At 41.1% G+C, this 22,868-nt stretch overlaps 1 protein-coding gene and 1 non-coding gene across 3 annotated transcripts in view; both read right to left on the bottom strand.

Moving 5' to 3' along the window:
• AOAH (acyloxyacyl hydrolase) overlaps positions 1-22,868 on the bottom strand; it is a 320,779-nt gene that overhangs the window by 142,308 nt on the left and 155,603 nt on the right. The window lies entirely within an intron of this gene.
• Positions 3,802-3,908, bottom strand: LOC128560475 (U6 spliceosomal RNA). The gene has a single exon (XR_008372974.1). It is a non-coding gene; the product is annotated as a U6 spliceosomal RNA (small nuclear RNA).

Genomic DNA, 22,868 nt, shown 5'->3' with positions numbered 1-22,868 from the left:
CTGTCTCAGGTGGGAGAGTTTAAAAGGTCTGGCAACTGTATCACAGGGGTCTGGTGACAACTCAGATATGATTTGCCCCAGTGCTCTGTGAAGTCAGGAGGACCCACCCAGCAAATAGATTAGTCTGGGAAGGTTGATGGCTCCTTCCCCACCTTGTACCTCTGTCACCCAGTCACTGATAGCCCTGCAGGGCTGTGACCCAGTTTCCTCTAGTGAACAGATACTCCAGGGTTTTGCACTTGCCTGAATCACAAGGAAATCTATATCTGCTCAGCCAGGCCACTGTGCTCTGGCTCTATCCAGCAAGGGGAGGTGAGGCCTCACTACCTCGGGCCCTTGATGGAGGTTGGGTGGGTGTTCACTCAGTTCCAGCCCTGCCCCTGATTGATGTTACTAGGAGAACAGAACAGAACAAGTTTGTGGGAATTTGTTTCTGTCCCTGCTAAATTCCCCTGCAAGAGACAAGCTGTTTTGAGTTCCCAGAGCCTGTGCCTCAGGTCCTGTCTTTGCTCCTGCAGGTTTGTATTCGGTTACCTGTCAGTTCTAGCCTCTTGCCTTCCTTTGTCTATAGGCTGACAATCCCCTGAGGGCTGGGTGCATTTTAGGCTCAGTAAAGCAGTCCTATGGGTCAGCCCACCCTGGGAATTTCCAGCTCTGTGTGTGCGTTTTCTAGTCCCCACACTCTACCCAGGGTGGTACCACCTCAGGCAAACTTTTTATTCACGGGGCCTGTGTTTCTGTCCCAGATCTGTTCTGTGTTGGTTGCCACCTGAGAAGATGCCTGGACTCCTCTGGTTGCCCAGGGAGACAGCAGTTATGGCTTTGGAATATCCAGGAGTGACCCCTATTGTTGCCAAAAACAACTGTTGCTCTGAACCTCAGGGCACTGCTGCTTCTGTGTGGTTCCCTCTCAGCCGACTGTCCTCTCCTCAGTCCCATGCCACAGAATCAGCACTGATCAGCTGCAGACTAGGTCCTGTCCACACCCCTCGAGAAGTCACCCACAAATCTGGACTCCTGGGGGACAGGCCTCCAGACCTCAGAGTGAGAGTGGAGGGGAGTGCTGGGAGCTCAGAATTGCAGGTAGAGAATATATACAGTTTTATACAGTTTTATGCCTGGCAGGAGAATGCCGTGGCACCCTAGTAAGGGAGGTAGGTCCAGTTTTTAGAGGGTCTCTCCAGTTTTTAGAGGGTCTCTCCTGTGGAGTGTAGTTGGGGACCTTTGAACTCTGCTCATTTGTTTGTGGGGCACTCCGAGCCGTTATCATGGGGGAGGGTTCTCCCGTCCACTTGGTGATGGATTTTGTACGTTTTGTTTGTATCCTTGGGGTCACAGTTCGCCTGAGCAGGGTTGATGTGCATTCTTCAGTCTTCTCTCTTGGTGCAGCTGTAATCCACCAGGTTACTTGCTATATTTCTGTCCTTTAACTCTCCTGGATAGGAGCCTCTGTGGAAAGCTGGCTTTAGTCAATTGTCTTGTCTCCACTGTCTTTGATTATCATTTTTCCATTTTTCTTGCTTCCAAGGCAGGAAAAGTTCCAAACCACTATTTTATTTACTTTTTTAAACCTGATGTCACTCTTGGTATGTGGTGTTGAATTGTTCCAGGCTCAGTGAGTCAAGTGTAGTCTTGTTTGGAACAACTCCACTAATTTGGGATTATTTTGAGGTGTTTACAATGAGATGTATGCTGGTCCTTTCAACAAAGTTTCCCAGGGAAAGGCCTATGTGTTAATTACTCCAACAGCCTCAAAAACACCACTCACAATGTGCTTATTGCTGTCATAGTCCAGCCCTCGCTTGCTGCGTCTGTCTGTCGGTCCCATGACCCTCCAAAGGAGGGCAAGAGGGATGTTCCCTCGGCCAGGACTGGCCCTCAGTGAGGTGAGGAGAAGGACTCTAGAGTGGAGCCACGGTGGTGGTGACTGCAGGCACCGAGTATGCTGCCAATTCCCCCCACCCCGTGTACTTTTTTGTGCAATATTTTCACTTATCATTGCTTGTTTTTTCATGCATTAAAACCCCCTGCTGGTTCTGATTTTGGTTTGTTTGTTTAAATTTAAGTGGTACAATTTTGTTACATGGGTATTATAAGGACTGTTTGGAAAGTATCCAGCAAAGTAACATGATAAGTAGTATTAACAATGGCTGGTTACAGATAGCTCTCGTATTTCATAGTGGTCAATTCTGGGCTTTTCGTGTACTCATTAAGTCATTTCTTATCTCAGAGCACCTCACACCCTTCCTAATCTCCAGTGTCTGTCATTCCACACACTATGTCCATGTGCACATTTTTTGGTGGGGGGGGGTTATTAAGTCAAATACACAAAGATTATGAATACGTTTATGCATGTGAGGTACAATGTGTTTTTTTTTTATATACAATCTAATGTGGTTACATCAAACCAATCAGCATAGCTTTCGCCTGCAGGCACAGCAATTGTCCACCTTGACTGAAGAGTCTGACACCAGAATCCTCTCATGTCCCCAAATCTTGATGTTTGGAAATAAACTATGATTGAGCCTGACCCATGTCCCAGGCACATCAGACTCCACAACCCATATGAGAACTACAGTTTATAACAACATGCTCCAAACAGGGAAAATGAGGCCCAGACAAGGGACCTTATGTGCCAGTTACATGGACAAGGGATGATGGAGGAATATATATGTTATTTCAGATTAATATAAGGGTACATGCAATTAGGTTACATTGTTTTTGTTTGTTAGGGAAAGTTCAAATTCTAGTTGAGCCCCCAACCCAGGAGGTGTGCCATATACCCCTACATTGTACATGATATATGAGAGCTTATCACACCCCTTCCCCACCACTCCTTCTTAAATTTAAGTGTTTTTTCTTCTGTGTGGGTGTATGGTTGTTAATATACTAGTTTCATATTGGTATTGAGTACATAGAATGCTTGCTTTTCCGTTATTGTGATACTTTACTTAGGAGGATATTCTCCAAATCTTTCCAGGTGAATACAAAAGATGTGAAGTCTCCATCTTTCTTTATGGCTGAATAGTATTCCACAGTCTATATATACCACAGCTTATAAGTCCATTCATCAGTGGATGAGCACTTGGATTGACTCCACATTTTGGCAATTATGACTTGAGCTGCAATAAACATTTTATTACAAATGTCCTTATGGGAAAATGATTCTCTTTTCTTCTAGGTAGATGCTATTAATGAGATTGTGGGATCAAATGGAAGGTCTGTTTATAGCTCTTTGAGGATTCACTGTACGTCTTTCCAGAGATGCTGCATTAGTTTGCAATTCCACCAGCAGTGTAGAAGTGTTCCCTTCTCTCTGCACCCACACCAGCATCTGTAGCTTTGGGGCTTTGTGAAGGAAGAGAGGCAGCCCCAGTCAAAAGCAATCTGTCAGCAGAAGTTCTAGCTCAGGAGAGATCACTGGCTTCTTTTCTTCTCACCATGTGCTTATATGGAATACTTTGTTTTCAATTTGTTGTTATCTAATCATCATTAATTTTTTTATTTTTGGGGATTCATTGAGGGTACAAAAAAACCAGGTTACGCTGATTGCATTTGTTGTTGTTGATGAATTTGAGTTCTCTATAGATCCTAGTTATCAATCCTTTGTCAGATTTGTAACATGCACACATCTTTTCCCATTCTGTAGGTTGTCTATTTGCTTTGGTTATTGTCTCCTTAACTGTGTAGAAGCTTTTCAGTTCAATTAATTCTCATTTGTTTATTTTTGCTGTTGTTGCAATTGCCACTGAAGTCTTCTTCATAAATTCTTTCCCCAGGCTGACATCCTCAAGAGTTTTTAAAAATACGGAATGCTTCACGAATTTGCATGTCATCCTTGTGCAGGGGCCATGCTAATCTTCTCTGTATCTTTCCAATTTTAGTATATGTGCTGCCAAAGTGAGCACTTTATTTTTTTTAAGTAATAGCCACTCTAGTGTAAGATGATATACATGTAGTTATAATTTGCATTTCTTTGATAATTAGTAATATTAAGCCTTTTATGCTTATCAACAACATGTATGTCTTCTTCTGAAAAATATCTATTCATGTCTTTTGACAACCTTTTATGTTTTTGTTGTTGTGGTTGAGTTCCTTATCAATTCTGGATATTAATCCCTTGTCAGTTGTATAGTTTGCAAATATTTTCTCTTATTTTTCAGGTTGTCTGTTCAATTGGTTATTTCTTTTACTATGCAGAAATGTTTATTTGTTTATTTTTGTTTTTGTTACATGTGCTTTTGAGGTCTTAGTCATGAATTCTTTTCTTAGAAAAATGTCCAGAAGAGTTTTCCCTAGGCTTTTTTTTTTCTAGGACTTTTATTGTTTCAGGTTTACATTTAAATCTTTAATCCTTCTTCAGTTGACTTTTGTATAAGTAGAGTGATAAGTGTCCAGTTTTGTTCTTTTGCATATGAGGACACAATTTTCCCAGTCACATTTATTGAAAAGGATATCTTTTCCTCAGTGTATGTTTTTGTCACCTTTGTCAAGGATCCGTTGGCTGTAAATATGTGGCTTTATTTCTGGGTTCTCTATTCTGCCTACTGGATCTATGTGTCTATTTTTATACCAGTATCATGCTGTTTTGATGACTACAGTCTTGTAGTGTAATTTGAAGTCAGATAATGTATTGCCTCCAGCTTTGTTCTTTTTGCTTATGATTACTATTTGCTTAGAATTAGCTATTTGGAATATTTTTTGATTTGAAATGTATTCTAGGCTTTTAAAAAAATTCTGTTATTAATTAGGGATTGCACTGAATCTGCAGATTGCTTTGGGAAGTGTGGTCATTTTAATAATGTTCATTCTTCCAATCCATGCTCCTGGGATGTTTTTCCACTTGTTTGTGTCATCTATGATTTATTTCATTGATGTTCTGTAGTTTTCCTTGTAGAGGTCTTTCACCATCTTGGTTAAATATATTTCTAAGTATTTAAACTGTTTTGTAGTTATTGTAATGGGATTGCCTTCTTTATTTGGCTCTCAGCTTGATTGCTGTTGGTGTATGGACCTGCTACTGGTTTTTGTATGTTGATTTTGTATACTTGAACTCTACTAAATTATTTGTGTAGTCTTTAGGGGTTTTTAGATATGAAATCCTATTGTCAGCAAACAGAGATAATTTGGTTGCTTCTTCTCTAATTTGAATGCCTTTCAGTTCTTTCTCTTGCCTGATCATTCTGGCTAGGACTTCTAGTACTACGTTGAACAGGAGTGGTGAAAGCTGGCATCTTTATCTTGTTCCAATTCTTAGAGGTAATTTTTTCAACTCTTCTCTATTAAATGTATAATGTTGGCTATGGGTTTGTTTGTATATGGCCTTTATTATCTTCAAATATGATCCTTCTATGCCTAGTTTGTTGAGGGTTTTTATCATGAAAAGATACTGGATTTTATTAAATGCTTTTCCTGCCATCTATTAAGATGATCATATGGTTTTCGTCCTTAATTCTTCTTATGTGATGAATCACATTTACTATTGATGGTAGGGTTCTCATTTTCGATGAATGTTTAGTAAATACAAAGTTTGAGTTTGGGAATATTTTTAGTCAGGCTTGGTGCCTGACTTCAACAAGCAATTGATATTGGAGTTTCTTAAAGCTTTCTTAAGTGGGAGAAAGAGGTAATGATGCCAATCACACATTCGTCTGGTTCTGCCAGTCCTCTAGTGGTGAAGGGAGTATCTTCAGTGCCTTATTTCAGAGTTTCCATTTGAGCACTCTCCATGTAGCACTGCTGTGAACAATTTGCACAGTGTATTCCCTTTTCTAATACACTTAACTGAGTCAAATCTAAATTGCTTATGTTCCAACAGTACAAAGTCACTGCAAGTAACTACTATTGGAAAAAGATATGAAAAGTATCATCAGTTAAATAAGTCTTTTTTTTAAAAATCCATTCTCCAGGAATTAAACTCTCCAAGCAGACAGGGGAATTGTTGCTTTACCAAAAGGAGAAAATAGCTCTTGGGTTGGTATTCTGATAATGCTGCGAGAGTCTTAAGGTCTGGGAATCAAAGACAAGGGCTACCTGTTTAGTGCTGGGCCTCTGGTTCTCCCAGTTCTGCTGGCCGGCTACTCTAACATCTGTCCTGCGGATAGCGTGCGTAGAAGGTGGGCAAGGTTCCTCTTGCTTGACGCCTCCCTGCTCTACAGTGCCCTCCCCCCAGTGCCTTTCTTATGGGAACATCAAATTTTATAAGGGTTTCGGGGCCTTGACCCTCACATGAACTTTCCTGCCCTGGTGCCCTTCCTTTGGGCTTGGCTATGTGAATTTAGCCTATAAATGAATCATGATGTTTCAGCATGCTATATTTCCTACATAACTCTCGCATTTTAAGCCAGAGTGTAGACAGGAAACAATATTGAGTTCCCCATATGTGTCAGGCATTGAGACAGGAAATGTGCACACACTGTTCAACTTAACACAACTCTGAAGGATTAGAGTTCTTCTCTCCCTTTTCTCCTTTTCTCCCTTGTATGAACACTTTTGAGCAACTACCACGTATCAGATACTGGCTGTTATCTCTAAAACAAGAACAAGTACTCACACCTCAGACAAACAGCAGTACATTAAATGATTGAGGTTTAACTTAATGGGAGGGGCTGGAAGAGCCCCCTCTACACTGGGTATCCCCTGTTGCTGGTCCTGACCCATGGAGGATTTCTATATTTTGTTTTGATGGGGGAGTTCTTTACACAGGGTGGCAGGGGGCACCAGAAAGCACCAGTGAATAGAACTCAAAGGGAGTTTGGATGATGTGCCAAGGTCATAGAGCTGGTAAATAGCAGGGCTGGGATTTGAACCCAGGTTCGGAGGGAAAAGGTGAAGGAGAGACTTAGGGCAGGCAGGGTCTGTACTATCCTCAGCTTCTCATAGTCTACTTGTATCTGATTCTCACTCTGTCCCAAGCTGCCAAACCCCATGAAATTACACAGTTGGCTAAGCTGGGATTGTTAGTTGTTGAAAACAAGGCTTCCCAATTGGCCTGTTCAGGGGGTAGTTTCTCAGATACTGCTTTGGGAAAAGTGTTCGAAATCCCACAGAGAATGTGGGATTGTCACCTTCTTTTCCTTCTCTCTTTCTCTTGTATGAAGGCCATGCTTAACTCACGAAGAGTACAGAATAGGTATTTTTTGGATATGATGTGGAAATGACATGTGACCTACACCATCTCCCCCAGACTTCCCTGTCCCCCAACTCTCCATACCCTGTTCTGGCCTGACATTTCCTGGGAAAAGGCAGCCACAGGGAACAACACACACTGTCACTCTGGAGGGCTGTCCTCTAAGGTCCTCCTCTGAAGTCCTGGGAGGAAGGATCTGTAATCTGGTTTCTGCCTGTGTAATCTCAGGCTTAGCTAGACTAGGTAGCACAGTTCTCACCAACTAGTGCTTTGATATAGACCACTTCAAGAAAGTAATTTAACTCTGCAAGTTTGATTTGTAGATCTTATAATCCCACAGTGGGATTGAGTGAGATGAATCTCACATTGGAGAAGATCCCTGTGGCTCTGTAACTGATTAAACACACAGAGAGATGGGGGGTAAATTGTAAGTGTACAAGGAAAATTGGCAGCAAGTAATATTAACAGGGATGTCAGGGTGGAGAAGGGACACTTATCCTACCTGTGACATTTTGTGAAAGGAATTTTGAAAGAAGTATTATCAAATATGTGAGTCCTGTAAGGGGCGTAAGAGGGAGCCAAGAAGAAGGGCAGTATTGGGAAAACAGCTCCAGCATTGCTAGCAGCACACATACAACCTCAAGACTAAAATCATTAGATTATGTTCAAAGAAGAGCAGTAAATATCAAGTATATTAGTTATATATCACCATAAAAATTATGTTTAGTGACTTAAAACATTCTACGTCCCAGCAGATAAGTAATAATAAGTGCTTGCCTCTTGGTATGATGGTTTTTTAAAAATATATACATTTAAACTTCAACTTCAGTCAAATAAGTAATTTTCAAGGAAAAATACAGCATTTCACTTTAACCCTCTGCCAGTCCAGAAACTTGTAAGGGCAGTAAAGAAGTAGTCACATCAAGAATTCCAGCAAAATATGACCAGCAAATAATAAAGGAGACTGAAGGGCAGGTAACAGACAATCTTTCACCCTTTTGTCTAAATGTAGCTGGTTTACTTTTTAATTGTACCTTATCAGTTCCTCTTAGTTTCTTTCTTTACCCCTTTTTTATTATTTAGTATTTAAGCTCTAACCCTGTGATTTATTTATTTAATGAATGAGTCAAGGAATGCATTTATCTAACTGTCCATACCACATAAGAACCCATTTCTAGTGAATTCCCTTCCTTCCATCATTTTTCCCAGGGTGACTGGAAGGCTGTATCAAGAATCATAAAAGTAAGAAAACAAAAGTTTAAAATCTGCTGTGCACAAAGGTAATCACACATCAATTCTTCATAAGGGCAGTGAAACAGATTCTTTCACAAACTAAAAAAGTAAGTTCTCCAAGGGCCAGAAAGAGGCAACAATGTCATGGTAGCTGACTTTTCTAATACTTTTGATTTTGTAAAAGTTTGGTCATTTCTAAATCAGCCAGGCTGCTATTTTTCTGGGATGTGAGTAGTTTTTTGTCTCCCTCCACCGCACCAGAACAACCTTAAAGTGCACAGTCAAGTCACTTAGAGCCACCTAATTACCAGGACTGACTTATCATCATTATAGACAATTATCTCATTTCCCCCCACCCTCTTTCTCACCTTGCGCCAAGAAGCTGTCACCAAACCTGGCTTCTCTGCCCTTCTAGAATTGTGCTCCTGTTTACTAAGGGTCACTGCAGCACACTCTGGATAGGGCCCCCACCCACCCACCCCCCGCCTCACTCCTAACATCTTCAGCATTGTTTCTGAGAACCTTCCTGGAAATAGCCTTAAAGTACAGAGGCTGGCTGGATGGGTTTGTTATGGGGCCCAGAATCCCATTTTGAGTAAATGTCCTCAGTGACTGCAATGCCTGGCCCAGTGTGGTGAATCTGACCTGCAGCTTCCCAGAGTTCCTCAATGTCATCCCCCAGCCTCTCCTCAGAGCTGGCCTCTTTACCTCCACAGGCACCTATGTCCCCAAATCTGCTACTGCCTCTTTAGTCCTCTAGGCTTTGTCACTAGAGTCAGCTCAGTCTGGACTTCCTTGCCTGTGCTGGGCTTCCCCCTCAGGTGTCCCCTTCCAAAAGTTCACTGCACCTGTGCATGCTGAGCTAGCACCAGGGAGGGCTGGCGAACTGTTTCTGTGAAGGGCCAGACAGTAAACATTGCAGGTTTTGTAGGCCACTCAATCTCTGTTGTGACTATTGCAACTCAGTTCTGGGGTCTTCATGCAAAAGCAGCCACAGATGACAAGTAAATAAGTAGGCGGGGCTGTATTGCAAGGAAATCTCTTTCACAGGGACTGGTGGGATTACACCAGCAGTGCATTTTACAAGGGTATATATGAAACTTGGTAAACAGTCTTTGAAGCTAGTGAACGATGCCCCATAATTATATCAATGTACACAGCTATGATTTAATAAAAAAAAAGAAAGTTTTAAAATAGAATTATCTCTACAATCTGCAAATAACATCTTGCCCATTGCCATCATAAAATGGGGTGCTGAGATGTATTTCGTTCTCCTTGTAGTAGAGCCCTGATGTGGCTTTTGCATAAAACACCTTTTAGTCATGTATTTCCCAATTTACATCTAAAAATTCCCAAGCATCTCAACCTATGAGTCTTTGACAACTGGTCACAATAATTCTCATTTTGACATGAAAAAGGCATTTATTTTCTTCTTGGTGGTATCAGGCCATAGTTTTTCCATTCACAATTTAACACCACATATCTGCTTTTGAATACTCCAACACTCCGATGTGTTCTCTCTCTCTCTCTCTGTCTTTATAGAGAGAGAGATAGATATAGATATAGATATAGATATATAGCTTCAAGGTAGCCACAATTTTTTTAATTATCGTTTAATAAATTGTAAAATATTAGCTAAAGCTTTATTGTACTTGTTCATTTTGTAGATTAATAAAATGTCTTCCTTGTATAGCCTTTGGGCACACAGACCATAAATAAGCAAAATTATAAATTTATAGAAATAAAAGTTTTCTGTTCTCAAAAAAAAAAAAAAAGAAAGAAAAAAGAAACCTTATTCACAAAAACAGGAGAAGGAATTTGGCCCAACGGCCATAGTTTCCTGACCTCTACCCTGGGGTCCAACAGACTTAGTGTGTATCCAGGTTCTGTGTTTAACTGTGTTACCTTGGGTCAGTTAGCTAACCTCACTACGTTTCAGTTTCTTTATCTGTAACATACACATATTAGTGGGGTAATTTCAGTATTGTTTTAGTCTTTTTTAAGCTGCTGTGGCAAAACACCCTAGCCTGAATAAGGTAAACAACAGAGATTTATTTGCCATAGTTCTGAGGGCTGGGAAGTTCTAGATCAAGGTGCTGGCAAATTCAGTGTCTGGTGATGACTGGCTTTCTGCTTCAGAGATGGCACCTTGTCCCTGTATCCTCACATGGCAGAAGGAGCAAGGGGCGTCTTTTATAAGGCCACTGATTCTAATCATGAGGGTACAGCCTTGATGACTTAATTACTTTCCAAAGACCCCACCTCTTAATACTAGATAATAGGTTCCAACTATTTTGGGAGGATGTCAACATTCAGATTATAGTAAGCGTTAAATGAGATAAGGCAAAATATCATACCTGGCATTTGGTAAGCACATGGTAATATTTGCTTGATATTATCACGATAATTGTGAACTCACTTGTCTTCCCAACTAGACTTTCAGCTTCTTGAGGCCAGAGGTGGTGTTTTCACCTCCAGAGCCCAGTTGTCCACTATACCTATGTTCTCTGCTTTTAATAACAGAATAGTGTCCATTGAGCACGGGGCTGCCCAGCCAGGGCATCTGTTGCAGCCTGGTGTGGCTATGGGACTAGGTTCCAGATGATGGGTTGTGAGAGAGTGATTTGTGCCACCATCTTGCCAACTTCTCCCAACATAGATGTGCCCTCCCTTGGCCCTTTTCCTTCCCCACAGGTGGGAGGATGCCAGAGCTGCCTTGACCCCTGGGTGGTAGCTCATACTGAGGATGATCTCACTGTCCTCCAGGCCTGGACTGCTTCCCTCTGGAAAAATATAATACATGAGAGGAAAACACACTTCCATTTTAAGAAGGCCTGGGTCATCCACTCATTCTGTTGGCTCTTAAATATGTTACCAACATGAGACCGTGACCTCTTTGCTGCTTCCTCATCTACTTTCCTTTGAGCTCTTAAGCAGTCAAGCTTTACAATCTTGCCTTGGTGATGCTGTCCTCAATTCCACTCTTGGAATCTTTGGGCTCTGTATTTCAGGCACACCCCTTTTATTTTGCTTCTAGAAATTACAGTTTAGCTCATCCTTCTGACAACCTCCCAACTATTTCTTTGAATAGGAAATCCACAGGAAATCATACAGAGGCCAGTTTTGATTCCCAGACATTTGACCTGAGCTGGGCTGGGTCATCCCTGCCCATCACTGCAACTCCCACCCCCATGCTTTCTAAAGAGTGGCATGGAAGGAATTAGAAAGTTAAAAACAGCAACAACGACAACGAATTCGATTGTGTGGCAATCAAATCCAAAAATGCAAAATTATTCTTAATTTCCAGGATTCCCTCTTTTCACATCTCAATGGACTTGAGATTGTTGGTGTTTCCCCTGTGATGAGTTAGTTCTGTGAGACCCATTTTATGGTTAAGGAACATTGGAGAGAGTGAAGCAAAGTGATCGATATCATTAACTGGAGGATAAGAGGTTGTTATCCAGTTGTGGCAGCAGATAGCACAGGTGTTGACAACTCACATCTCCTGCCAATGGGGAAATCTCTCTCATGTGAGAGGATGTTTTGAGCCTGGAAGAGCACCCTACTTCACTTACAGGCAAGAGACTGGAACTCTCACCGTGAGCAGGGACAGAAGGGTGTTGAGTTGACGAGAACTCAAGAATAGCCTTCCTGACCTGTGGTTCTTCAACAGGGAAAGGGAACAGAAGAAACTTTTGTTGCTTGTGGCCCGACTGCTGCTGTAGAAAAGAATTCAGCACATTGAACACAACTCCTTCTTTGTGACAGAATGAATGGGAAGTAACTGGAATTGAGGTGTCTCTCCTCATTGCTTAGCATCTTTAATCTGCCTGCCTGCAGGATGTCTGAGAAGCAGAACTTGGTAATTTCATCCAGTTTAACCAAACAAGCTTTCCTCTTCTTAAAAAATAATAAAAACCTATTCTAATGCCCAGATATTTCTAGAGTCAACACGAAGTTAACTCTAATAGAATTTCCATATCTTGTATGCACCATGAAAATCTGCCTTTATGCTTAATGAAAGCTTTATGTGCACTGATAAGCCCAGAGAGCGGGAGCAGGGTGGTTAGCGAGAGCAGGGTGAGAGCTTCGCTGGGGCCTGAGCTATTTGCAGGCTAATAAAGAGTAGCCAAACCTGATAAACAGTCATCTCAAAGCGGGAAATGAAGCGGGTATGGGCTTGAAAGACGGGAGCTGCTTTGCTTTTGGGTGAATATGCATTTTCAACAGCCAGATTAAGGATTCATTTTGTCCTTGACACAGCTTGAAATCCAATCTGTGTCTACTTACCCTACAGACAACAGCCTGCCAGGGGTCGTGCTAAGATTTTATAATAGGACAGACGACCATCTTCGCTAGCAAGATAAACATTTGGAAAATTGTATTTCAGAATCACTTCTCTCCTCTCCCCACCACCTCCTTCCCCGACATGTCATGTGATTTTGGTTCAGTGAAATGCAGCATTTAATATTTTGGAAATAATTTTCAGCAGATGGGAGAAGAGGCAGGAGGGCAGCCTTCCCCTCCAGCCTGGGTGAGCTCTCCACCTCCCCATTCTTTTTCCAACAAAACAATTCATGCAGTGATTGTTTTCCTTTGAAAGAAAAAAAAAAAAAACACCCAGCTTGAAAGTGTTTTCATGTTTGTTCTTTGTTTTCCTTTTCATCTTTCTAAGTTGAGTCTCACATGTGGCCTGGGCAACTCTATTTGGACCTGACCACTAAGGTTTAGATGTCTTGGAGAGAGGCTCAGCTTGATTAATAAGGAGGGAGTGAGCAGAACGGTGGAATGAGGTTCAGGCCCTTTGTTTCTGTGAAACCTCCGGGGTGATTCTTCACACTGTTTATTGAACTACAAATATCTTTCTGGTTGAACACACTCCTAATCTAATTAGCTGTAAACAGGCCTCCTGGGTACCACACTGCTTAACCAGAGGATGGTGTGAGCAGCGGAGGAGAGGGGCTGCTGCAGGAAGAGTGCCCGAACTGGTGGATTCCTTCTCAGTGGACACACTCGGGATGGGGTGACAGACACACAGGAGTGTTTTCTGCCTCACGGAGAGATGAAGGCAACGTTTGAAATGCTGTGTAGCCTTGTCCAGGGCAGACTGGCCTATTGTAAAGCAGCGTCTGCTTGTTTTTCCACAGTATTTGCTGTCCTTTCCAGATGATCTGATCAAATCCGTGGTGCAGCAAAAGAATGGCACTAAACTTGTCTAGGCTTCTGTGAAGGTCTTGATCTGTAACGTGCATTTTCACTGTCAGAGCCTGAGTGAGACCAGGCAGCCTAATGTCTGCTTTGTAGTACGTGCTCCCAGCATAGTCCTTTATGTGGGGAACACAAGCTCAAAGAGAGATTACATGGTGGGGTCAGTTAGTCCTACACAATCCAAATGCAGAACCCCAGGCTGACAACCATCCAGGCCTCTGTGCTACCAGGCCCACAAGGCTGAGTCATGGTTGTCACAGGAGGACTGTGACAGCTGTTCCCTGGTCACTTGCTCCACCTTCCCTCACTGAGTTGTCTCTATAGCTCTTCACCCCCTTTAATGTCCCCTGTTGTCTGCTGTCTGGTGCTGACTCTAATGGAGTCCAAACTCAGTCTGAGAGGGTTTGAGCAGCTTGTGCTAGGTAAACAATTGTCTCTTAGTCCCAGCCTGACTCTGCTCTGCACTACTGCGAAGGATGCTGTAAGATATACTTCCTAGGCTTCTCATGAGGTAGCATCTGCCAATGGGAAGCCCAGGAAGGAGAAGGGAGAAAGGGAGGGGGAGGAAGGGCTATGATCTGTCCCTCAGTTGAGGGCCACAGCCTCCAGCAGCATCCTTTGCCACTTGCAGCTCAGTCTCCCCATGGACCGTGTGAGCCCCATCTGCACCCCTTTTCTCATTGCTGATAACTTCCCCTCTTTCCTTTTCTTTCTCCAGCCATAGAATCAGCACTCGCTGCTTGCAGTGAGTCCTCTCAAATTAGTTCAGCAACCCCCTTTTGGCTTTAATACCCACACACTCAGTTCCCTGGGTTAAATCTAACACCTGTGTAGCCAATTCCCTTTATACAATCCCCTCCATGTGAACATTTTTATCTTTTTGACTGGTCCCTGCTAAACAATGGTCTTTTTTTTTTTTTATTGTTGGGGATTCATTGAGGGTACAATAAGCCAGGTTACATTGATTGCAATGGTTAGGTAAAGTCCCTCTTGCAATCATGTCTTGCCCCCATAAAGTGTGACACACACCAAGGCCCCACCCCCCTCCCTCTGTCCCTCTTTCTGCTTCCCCCCCCATAACCTTAATTGTCATTAATTGTCCTCATATCAAAATTGAGTACATACGATTCATGCTTCTCCATTCTTGTGATGCTTTACTAAGAATAATGTCTTCCACGTCCATCCAGGTTAATACGAAGGATGTAAAGTCTCCATTTTTTTTTTTTTTTTTTTTTTTTGTGGCTTTTGGCCGGGGCTAGGTTTGAACCTGCTACCTCCAGCATATGGGACCGGCGCCCTACTCCTTGAGCCACAGGCGCCGCCCAAGTCTCCACTTTTTTTAATGGCTGAATAGTATTCCATGGTATACATATACCACAGCTTGTTAATCCATTCCTGGGTTGGTGGGCATTTAGGCTGTTTCCACATTTTGGCGATTGTAAATTGAGCTGCAATAAACAGTCTAGTACAAGTGTCCTTATGATAAAAGGATTTTTTTCCTTCTGGGTAGATGCCCAGTAATGGGATTGCAGGATCAAATGGGAGGTCTAGCCTGAGTGCTTTGAGGTTTCTCCATACTTCCATCCAGAAAGGTTGTACTAGTTTGCAGTCCCACCAGCAGTGCAAAAGTGTTCCCATCACTCCACATCCATGCCAGCATCTGCAGTTTTGAGATTTTGTGATGTGGGCCATTCTCACTGGGGTTAGATGATATCTCAGGGTTGTTTTGATTTGCATTTCTCTAATATATAGAGATGATGAACATTTTTTCATGTGTTTGTTAGCCATTCGTCTGTCGTTTTAAGAGAAAGTTCTATTCATGTCTCTTGCCCATTGATATATGGGATTATTGGCATTTTTCATGTGGATTAATTTGAGTTCTCTATAGATCCTAGTTATCAAGCTTTTGTCTGATTGAAAATATGCAAATATCCTTTCCCATTGTGTAGGTTGTCTCTTTGCTTTGGTTATTGTCTCCTTAGCTGTACAGAATGAAGTCCCATTTGTTTATATTTGTTGTTGTTGCAATTGCCATGGCAGTCTTCTTCATGAAGTCTTTCCCCAGGCCAATATCTTCCAGTGTTTTTCCTATGCTTTCTTGGAGGATTTTTATTGTTTCATGCCTTAAATTTAAGTCTTTATCCATCTTGAATCAATTTTTGTGAGTGGGGAAAGGTGTGGGTCCAGTTTCAGTCTTTTACATGTAGACATCCAGTTCTCCCAACACCATTTATTGAATAGGGAGTCTTTCCCCCAAAGTATGTTCTTGTTTGGTTTATTGAAGATTAGGTGGTTGTAAGATGTTAGTTTCATTTCTTGGTTTTCAATTTGATTCCAAGTGTCTATGTCTCTGTTTTTGTGCCAGTACCATGCTGTCTTGAGCACTATGGCTTTGTAGTACAGACTAAAATCTGGTATGCTGATGCCCCCAGCTTTATTTTTGTTACTAAGAACTGCCTTAGCTATACGGGTTTTTTTCTGGTTCCATACAAAATGCAGATGCATTTTTTCCAAATCTTGAAAGCAAGATGTTGGTATTTTGATAGGAATGGCATTGCATTGGTAGATTGCTTTGGGAAGTATAGACATTTTAACAATGTTGATTCTTCCAAGCCATGAGCATGGTATGTTCTTCCATTTGTTAACATCCTCTGCTATTTCTTTTCTGAGGATTTCAAAGTTTTTTTTTTTTTTATTGTTGGGGATTCATTGAGGGTTAATAAGCCAGTTACACTGATTGCAATTGTTAGGTAAAGTCCCTCTTGCAATCATGTCTTGCCCCCATAAAGTGTGACACACACTAAGGCCCCACCCCCCTCCCTCCATCCCTCTTTCTGCTTCCACCCACAATAACCTTAATTGTCATTAATTGTCTTCATATCAAGATTGAGTACATAGGATTCATGCTTCTCCATTCTTGTGATGCTTTACTAAGAATAATGTCTTCCACTTCCATCCAGGTTAATACGAAGGATGTAAAGTCTCCATTTTTTTTAATGGCTGAATAGTATTCCATGGTATACATATACCACAGCTTGTTAATCCATTCCTGGGTTGGTGGGCATTTAGGCTGTTTCCACATTTTGGCGATTGTAAATTGAGCTGCAATAAACAGTCTAGTACAAGTGTCCTTATGATAAAAGGATTTTTTTCCTTCTGGGTAGATGCCCAGCAATGGGATTGCAGGATCGAATGGGAGGCCTAGGTTGAGTGCTTTGAGGTTTCTCCATACTTCCTTACAGAAAGGTTGTACTAGTTTGCAGTCCCACCAGTGGTGTAAGAGTGTTCCCTTCTCTCCACATCCATGCCAGCATCTGCAGTTTTGAGATTTTGTGATGTGGGCCATTCTCACTGGGGTTAGATGATATCTCAGGGATGTTTTGATTTGCATTTCTCTAATATATAGAGATGATGAACATTTTTTCATGTGTTTGTTAGCCATTCGTCTGTCGTCTTTAGAGAAAGTTCTGTTCATGTCTCTTGCCCATTGATATAAGGGATTGTTGGCTTTTTTCATGTGGATTAATTTGAGTTCTCTATAGATCCTGGTTATCAAGCTTTTGTCTGATTGAAAATATGCAAATATCCTTTCCCATTGTGTGGGTTGTCTCTTTGCTTTGGTTATTGTCTCCTTAGCTGTACAGAAGCTTTTCAGTTTAATGAAGTTCCATTTGTTGATTTTTGTTGTTGTTGCAATTGCCATGGCAGTGTTCTTCATGAAGTCTTCCCCCAGGCCAATATCTTCCAGTGTTTTTCCTATGCTTTCTTGGAGGATTTTTATTGTTTCACGCCTTAAATTTAAGTCCTTTATCCATCTTGAATCAATTTTTGTGAGTGGGGAAAGGTGTGGGTCCAGTTTCAGTCTTTTACATGTAGACATCCAATTCTGCCAACACCATTTATTGAATAGGGAGTTTTCCCCCAAGGTATGTTCTTGTTTGGTTTATTGAAGATTAGGTGGTTGTAAGATGTTAGTTTCATTTCTTGGTGTTCAATTCGATTCCAAGTGTCTATGTCTCTGTTTTTGTGCCAGTACCATGCTGTCTTGAGCACTGTGGCTTTGTAGTACAGACTAAAATCTGGTATTCTGATGCCCCCAGCTTTAGTTTTGTTACTAACAACTGCCTTAGCTATACGGGGTTTTTTCCGGTTCCATACAAAACGCAGAATCATTTTTTCCAAATCTTGAAAGTACGATGTAGGTACTTTGATAGGAATGGCATTGAATAGGTAGATTGCTTTGGGAAGTATAGACATTTTAACAATGTTGATTCTTCCCATCCATGAGCATGGTATGTTCTTCCATTTGTTAATATCCTCTGCTATTTCCTTTCTGAGGAGTTCATAGTTTTCTTTATAGAGGTTCTTCACCTCCTTCGTTAGGTATATTCCTAGGTATTTCATTTTCTTTGCAACTATGGTGAAGGGAGTTGTGTCCTTAATTAGCTTCTCATCTTGACTGTTATTGGTGTATACAAAGGCTACTGACTTGTGGACATTGGTTTTATATCCTGAAACATTACTGTATTTTTGGATGACTTCTAGGAGTCTTGTGGTTGAGTCTTTGTGGTTCTCTAAGTATAAGATCATGTCGTCAGCAAAGAGGGAGAGTTTGACCTCCTCTGCTCCCATTTGCATTCCCTTTATTTCCTTGTCTTGCCTAATTGTATTGGCTAGAACTTCCAGCACTATGTTGAATAGTAAAGGTGACAGAGGACAACCTTGTCTGGTTCCAGTTCTAAGAGGAAAAGCTTTGAGTTTTACTCCATTCACTAAAATATTGGCTGTGGGTTTGTCATAGATAGCTTCAATCAGTTTTAGAAATGTGCCACCTATGCCTATACTCTTCAGTGTTCTAATTAGAAAAGGATGCTGGATTTTATGAAATGCTTTTTCTGCATCTATTGAGAGGATCATGTGATCTTTATTTTTTCCTCTGTTAATATGGTGGATAACTTTTATGGACTTGCGTATGTTAAACCAGCCTTGCATCCCTGGGATGAAGCCTACTTGATCATGATGAATGACTTTTGTGATGATAAGCTGTAATCTATTGGCTAGGATTTTGTTGAGGATTTTTGCATCTATATTCATGAGTGAGATTGGTCTGAAATTCTCCTTTTTGTTTGGGTCTTTTCCTGGTTTTGGCATCAGGGTGATGTTTGCTTCACAGAATGTGTTGGGGAAGATTCCTTCTTCCTCAATTTTTTGGAATAATTTCTGCAGTACAGGAAAAATCTCTTCCTTGAAGGTTTGATAGAATTCTGGAGTGAAGCCATCTGGACTAGGGCATTTTTTAGCTGGAAGATTTTTTTATTGTTTCTTTGATCTCGGTGCTTGAAATTGGTCTGTTCAGGAGCTCTATTTCTTCCTGGCTAAGTCAAGGGAAAGGGTGTGATTCCAAATATTTATCCATTTCCTTCACATTGTCAAATTTCTGGGCATAGAGTTTCTGGTAGTATTCAGAGATGATCTCTTGTATCTCTGTGGGATCAGTTGTTATTTCCCCTTTATCATTTCTGATTGAGGTTACTAGAGATTTTACTTTTCTATTCCTCGTTAGTCTGGCCAATGGTTTATCTATTTTATTTATTTTTTCAAAAAACCAACTCCTTGTTTCATTAATTTTCTGAATGATTCTTTTGTTTTCAATTTCATTGATCTCTGATTTGATTTTGGATATTTCTTTTCTTCTAGTGAGTTTAGGCTTAGATTGTTCTTCTTTTTCCAATTCCATAAGATCTCTTGTGAGATTGTTGATGTGCTCTCTTTCTGTTTTTCGAATGTAGGCATCTAAAGCGATGAATTTTCCTCTCAAAACTGCTTTTGCAGTGTCCCACCAAGCTACCAAGGTTTTGGTAGCTTGTGTCTTCATTGTTGTTATGCTCAAGGAAGTTAATGATTTCCTGTTTTATTTCTTCCTGCACCCATCTATTATTCAACAGAAGATTGTTTAATTTCCATGTCTTTGGTGGGGTCAAGCATTTTTGTTAGAGTTGAGTTCCACCTTTAGTGCCTTATGGTCTGAGAAGACACAAAGTAAATTTTCAATTCTTTTGATTCTGTTGATATTTGTTTTGTGTCCCAGGATATGATCAATTCTGGAGAATGTTCCATGGGGGTGATGAGAAGAATGTATATTCTTTATCTTTGGGGTGGAGTGTTCTATATGCGTCTGTCAAGCATAGTTGTTCTAGGGTCTCATTTAAATCTCTTATATCTTTGTTTAATTTCTGTTTCGAGGATCTGTCCAGCTCTGTAAGAGGAGTGTTAAAGTCCCCTGTTATTTTGGTATTATCAGATATCATATTGCTCAGACTGAGTAAGGTCTGTTTCAAGAATCTGTGAGCATTCAAATTGGGTGCATAGATATTTAGAATTGAAATGTCTTCTTGTTGTATTTTTCCCTTGACCAATATAAAGTGACCATCTTTGTCTTTTTTGACTTTAGTTGCTTTAAATCCACATGTATCTGAAAATAAGATTGCAACTCCTCTTTTCTTCTGAATGCCATTTGCCTGAAAAATTGTCTTCCAACCCTTGACTCGGAGCTTTAATTTGTCTTCTGAAGCTAGGTGTGTTTCTTGCAGACAGCAGATAGATGGCTTGTGTTTTTTAATCCAGTCAACCAATCTATGTGTCTTCAGTGGGGAATTCAACCCCTTAACATTTATTGAGATAATTGATAATTGTGGTAGTATTCTGTTCATCTTATTTGGTGAGAGTCCATTGCTTAGTTTTATCCTTTGCATCAGTGTGGAGGTTAGGTTCTGCCCTTTAATTTCTGAGTTCTTACTTTGCTGCTGATCCATTGTGGTGGTCAGTGTGCAGAACAAGTTGAAGTATTTCCTGTAGAGCTGGTCTTGTTGTGGCGAATTACCTCAATGTTTGTTTATCCGTAAATGATTTGATTTCTCCAATTTTGAAGCTTAGCTTAGAAGGGTACAGAATTCTGGGGTGGAAATTGTTCTGTTTAAGTAGATTAAAGGTAGATGACCATTGTCTTCTTGCTTGGAAAGTTTCATTAGAGAAGTCTGCGGTGACTCTGATGGATTTGTCCCTGTAGGTCAACTGGCGCTTACTCCTGGCCGCTTGCAGAATCTTTTCTTTTGTCTTGACTTTGGACAGGTTCATCAGAATGTGTCTTGGAGAAGCTCGGTTAGAGTTGAGGCGACCTGGGGTCTGATAGCCCTCTGAAAGCAGTGTGTCAGAATCTTTGATGATGTTTGGGAAATTTTCTTTTATAATATTCTCTAGTATGGCTTCCATTCCTCTGGGGCATTCTTCTTCCCCTTCTGGAATTCCTATAACTCGTATGTTGGAACGCTTCATAAAGTCCCATAATTCTGACAGTGAACGTTCTGCTTTCTCTCTCTTCTTTTCTGCCTCTTTTACTATCTGAGTTATCTCAAGAACTTTGTCTTCTACCTCTGAAATTCTTTCTTCTGCATGTTCTAACCTTTTGCTGATACTTTCCATTGCATCTTTAAGTTGCCTAATTGACTGTATCAGTTCCTTCAGCTCTGCTATATCCTTTTTATATTCTTCATATCGTTCATCTCTTATTTGATTCTGTTTTTGGATTTCCTTTTGGTTATTTTCCACTTTTTTAGCAGTTTCCTTCATTGTTTCCATCATTTTTTTCATTGTTTTCAACACGTGTATTCTAAATTCCCTTTCTGTCATTCCTCGCATTTCTTCATAGGTCGAATCCTCTGCAGTAGCTACCTCATGGTCCCTTGGCGGGGTTGTTCTGAACTGGTTCTTCATGTTGCCTGGAGTTTTCTGCGGATGCTTCCTCATGAGTGGTTTCTTTTATCTGTTTCCTTGCCCTAATTTTCCTTTTACTTCCTCTTGCTCTTTAAGTTCTCGTGCCTGTGGAAGTTGTGGGCGGGTTTAGACGGATTGAACACACGCGACCACTTGCCGGTTTTCCACTGTTTTAGTCCTTCTCTTGGGGTCCAGAAGTCTCTCGCTGACTCCCTGTATCCGTGCAGGGGTGATGATAGGCAGATCCCACCAGCCAGAGATGCCTGGAGTTCTATCTCCCCAGGCTCACGGTGCCCAGATGCAAGAAAGCTGTTACTCGGCTGCCATCTTGCTCCGCCTCTCACAAGTGGCAACAATGGTCTTAACACTAGTTAGATGCCTGGTCTAAAGGGTTCCATCTGCTGAAGTAGCTGCCGGGCTGGGGCTGTCATCCTTTGTACTGACGTCACTAAGAGGTTCTCACATAGCATAAGGAGATGGGTCAGAAGAAGAGTGGGGAAGAGAGGGTGGGTTGTGGAAGGATGTAAGGAATTTTACTAAATATTTTTATTCCCATATCTTCCAATGAGGTCTAGGAGTAATTGTCTTGGGTTTTACAGCTTTAAGAATTGGAGTTATATTTCACTCTTTCACAAGCATCTAAAATCTGAACAGAAAGACAAAACTTTTGAGCAGCCTAGCTGTTCCTCTGGAGTGAAATATTGCCTTTCAAGCCTTTGGGAAGCAAAACGCACACTCACACAAGCAGGAGAAGCCTAGGCCAGTGGACACTGTCCTGTGCCTCACATGCTGTAGTATGCTCTGGAGACACTGGGACTAGCCACACAGTGCTGATGGCATCCCTGTTTTGCCCTAAAACATTCTTTCTTAGTGTATCTCTTCTCTGGAATTTCTTGACATGAAGAATTTTGAAAACTACATGGCAGTGCCCCACAAGCCCATCCTCCTTTTGTAAATCTTATCGGTTTGGACATCAGAGGCAGCAGGAAAGTCCTAGGATAGTTGTTCTGAAAGGGTTAGTTGTTCTGGGTTACCTCTCGGGGCTTTGAAACCCTTATAGGGATTCATGAGACCAGTAGTGTTCATCAGAACACTAAGACTTGTTTACATTTTTCGCTCAAATTCATTTATGAGGCAACAGTTGGAGTTTTCAAAAGGCTTCATACACAGACATGGAAGCAGATGGAAAGCGGAAGTGAAACAGGGCTCCTGCTGGCTTCTAGTAAGGAGATTCACAAAAATGAAAAACAATGCTACTCTTCTTTTTTGGCTTCAGAAATAAAAGTTATTTGTTATAAAATATATTAACGTGCAATGTGCTTCTTATTTTTACATAAGTTAATATTTATAAAATTTGTTTTGATTTCTGTTCTAGGGATTACTGATGATATAACTGATAGATATTGATGTATACCTAAGTATGTGATCCACATCTCTAGTTGGTATATATTGATAGTTATAATAACCTACATAAGCCAAAGTTCTCTGGCTCCTCAATGTTTTTAAGACAGTGAAGGGAAAATGAGAC

The sequence above is a fragment of the Nycticebus coucang genome, chromosome 11, assembly GCF_027406575.1.
Source record: "Nycticebus coucang isolate mNycCou1 chromosome 11, mNycCou1.pri, whole genome shotgun sequence".
Lineage (NCBI taxonomy): Eukaryota > Metazoa > Chordata > Mammalia > Primates > Lorisidae > Nycticebus > Nycticebus coucang.
This window is presented reverse-complemented; position numbering and strand designations above follow the sequence as displayed.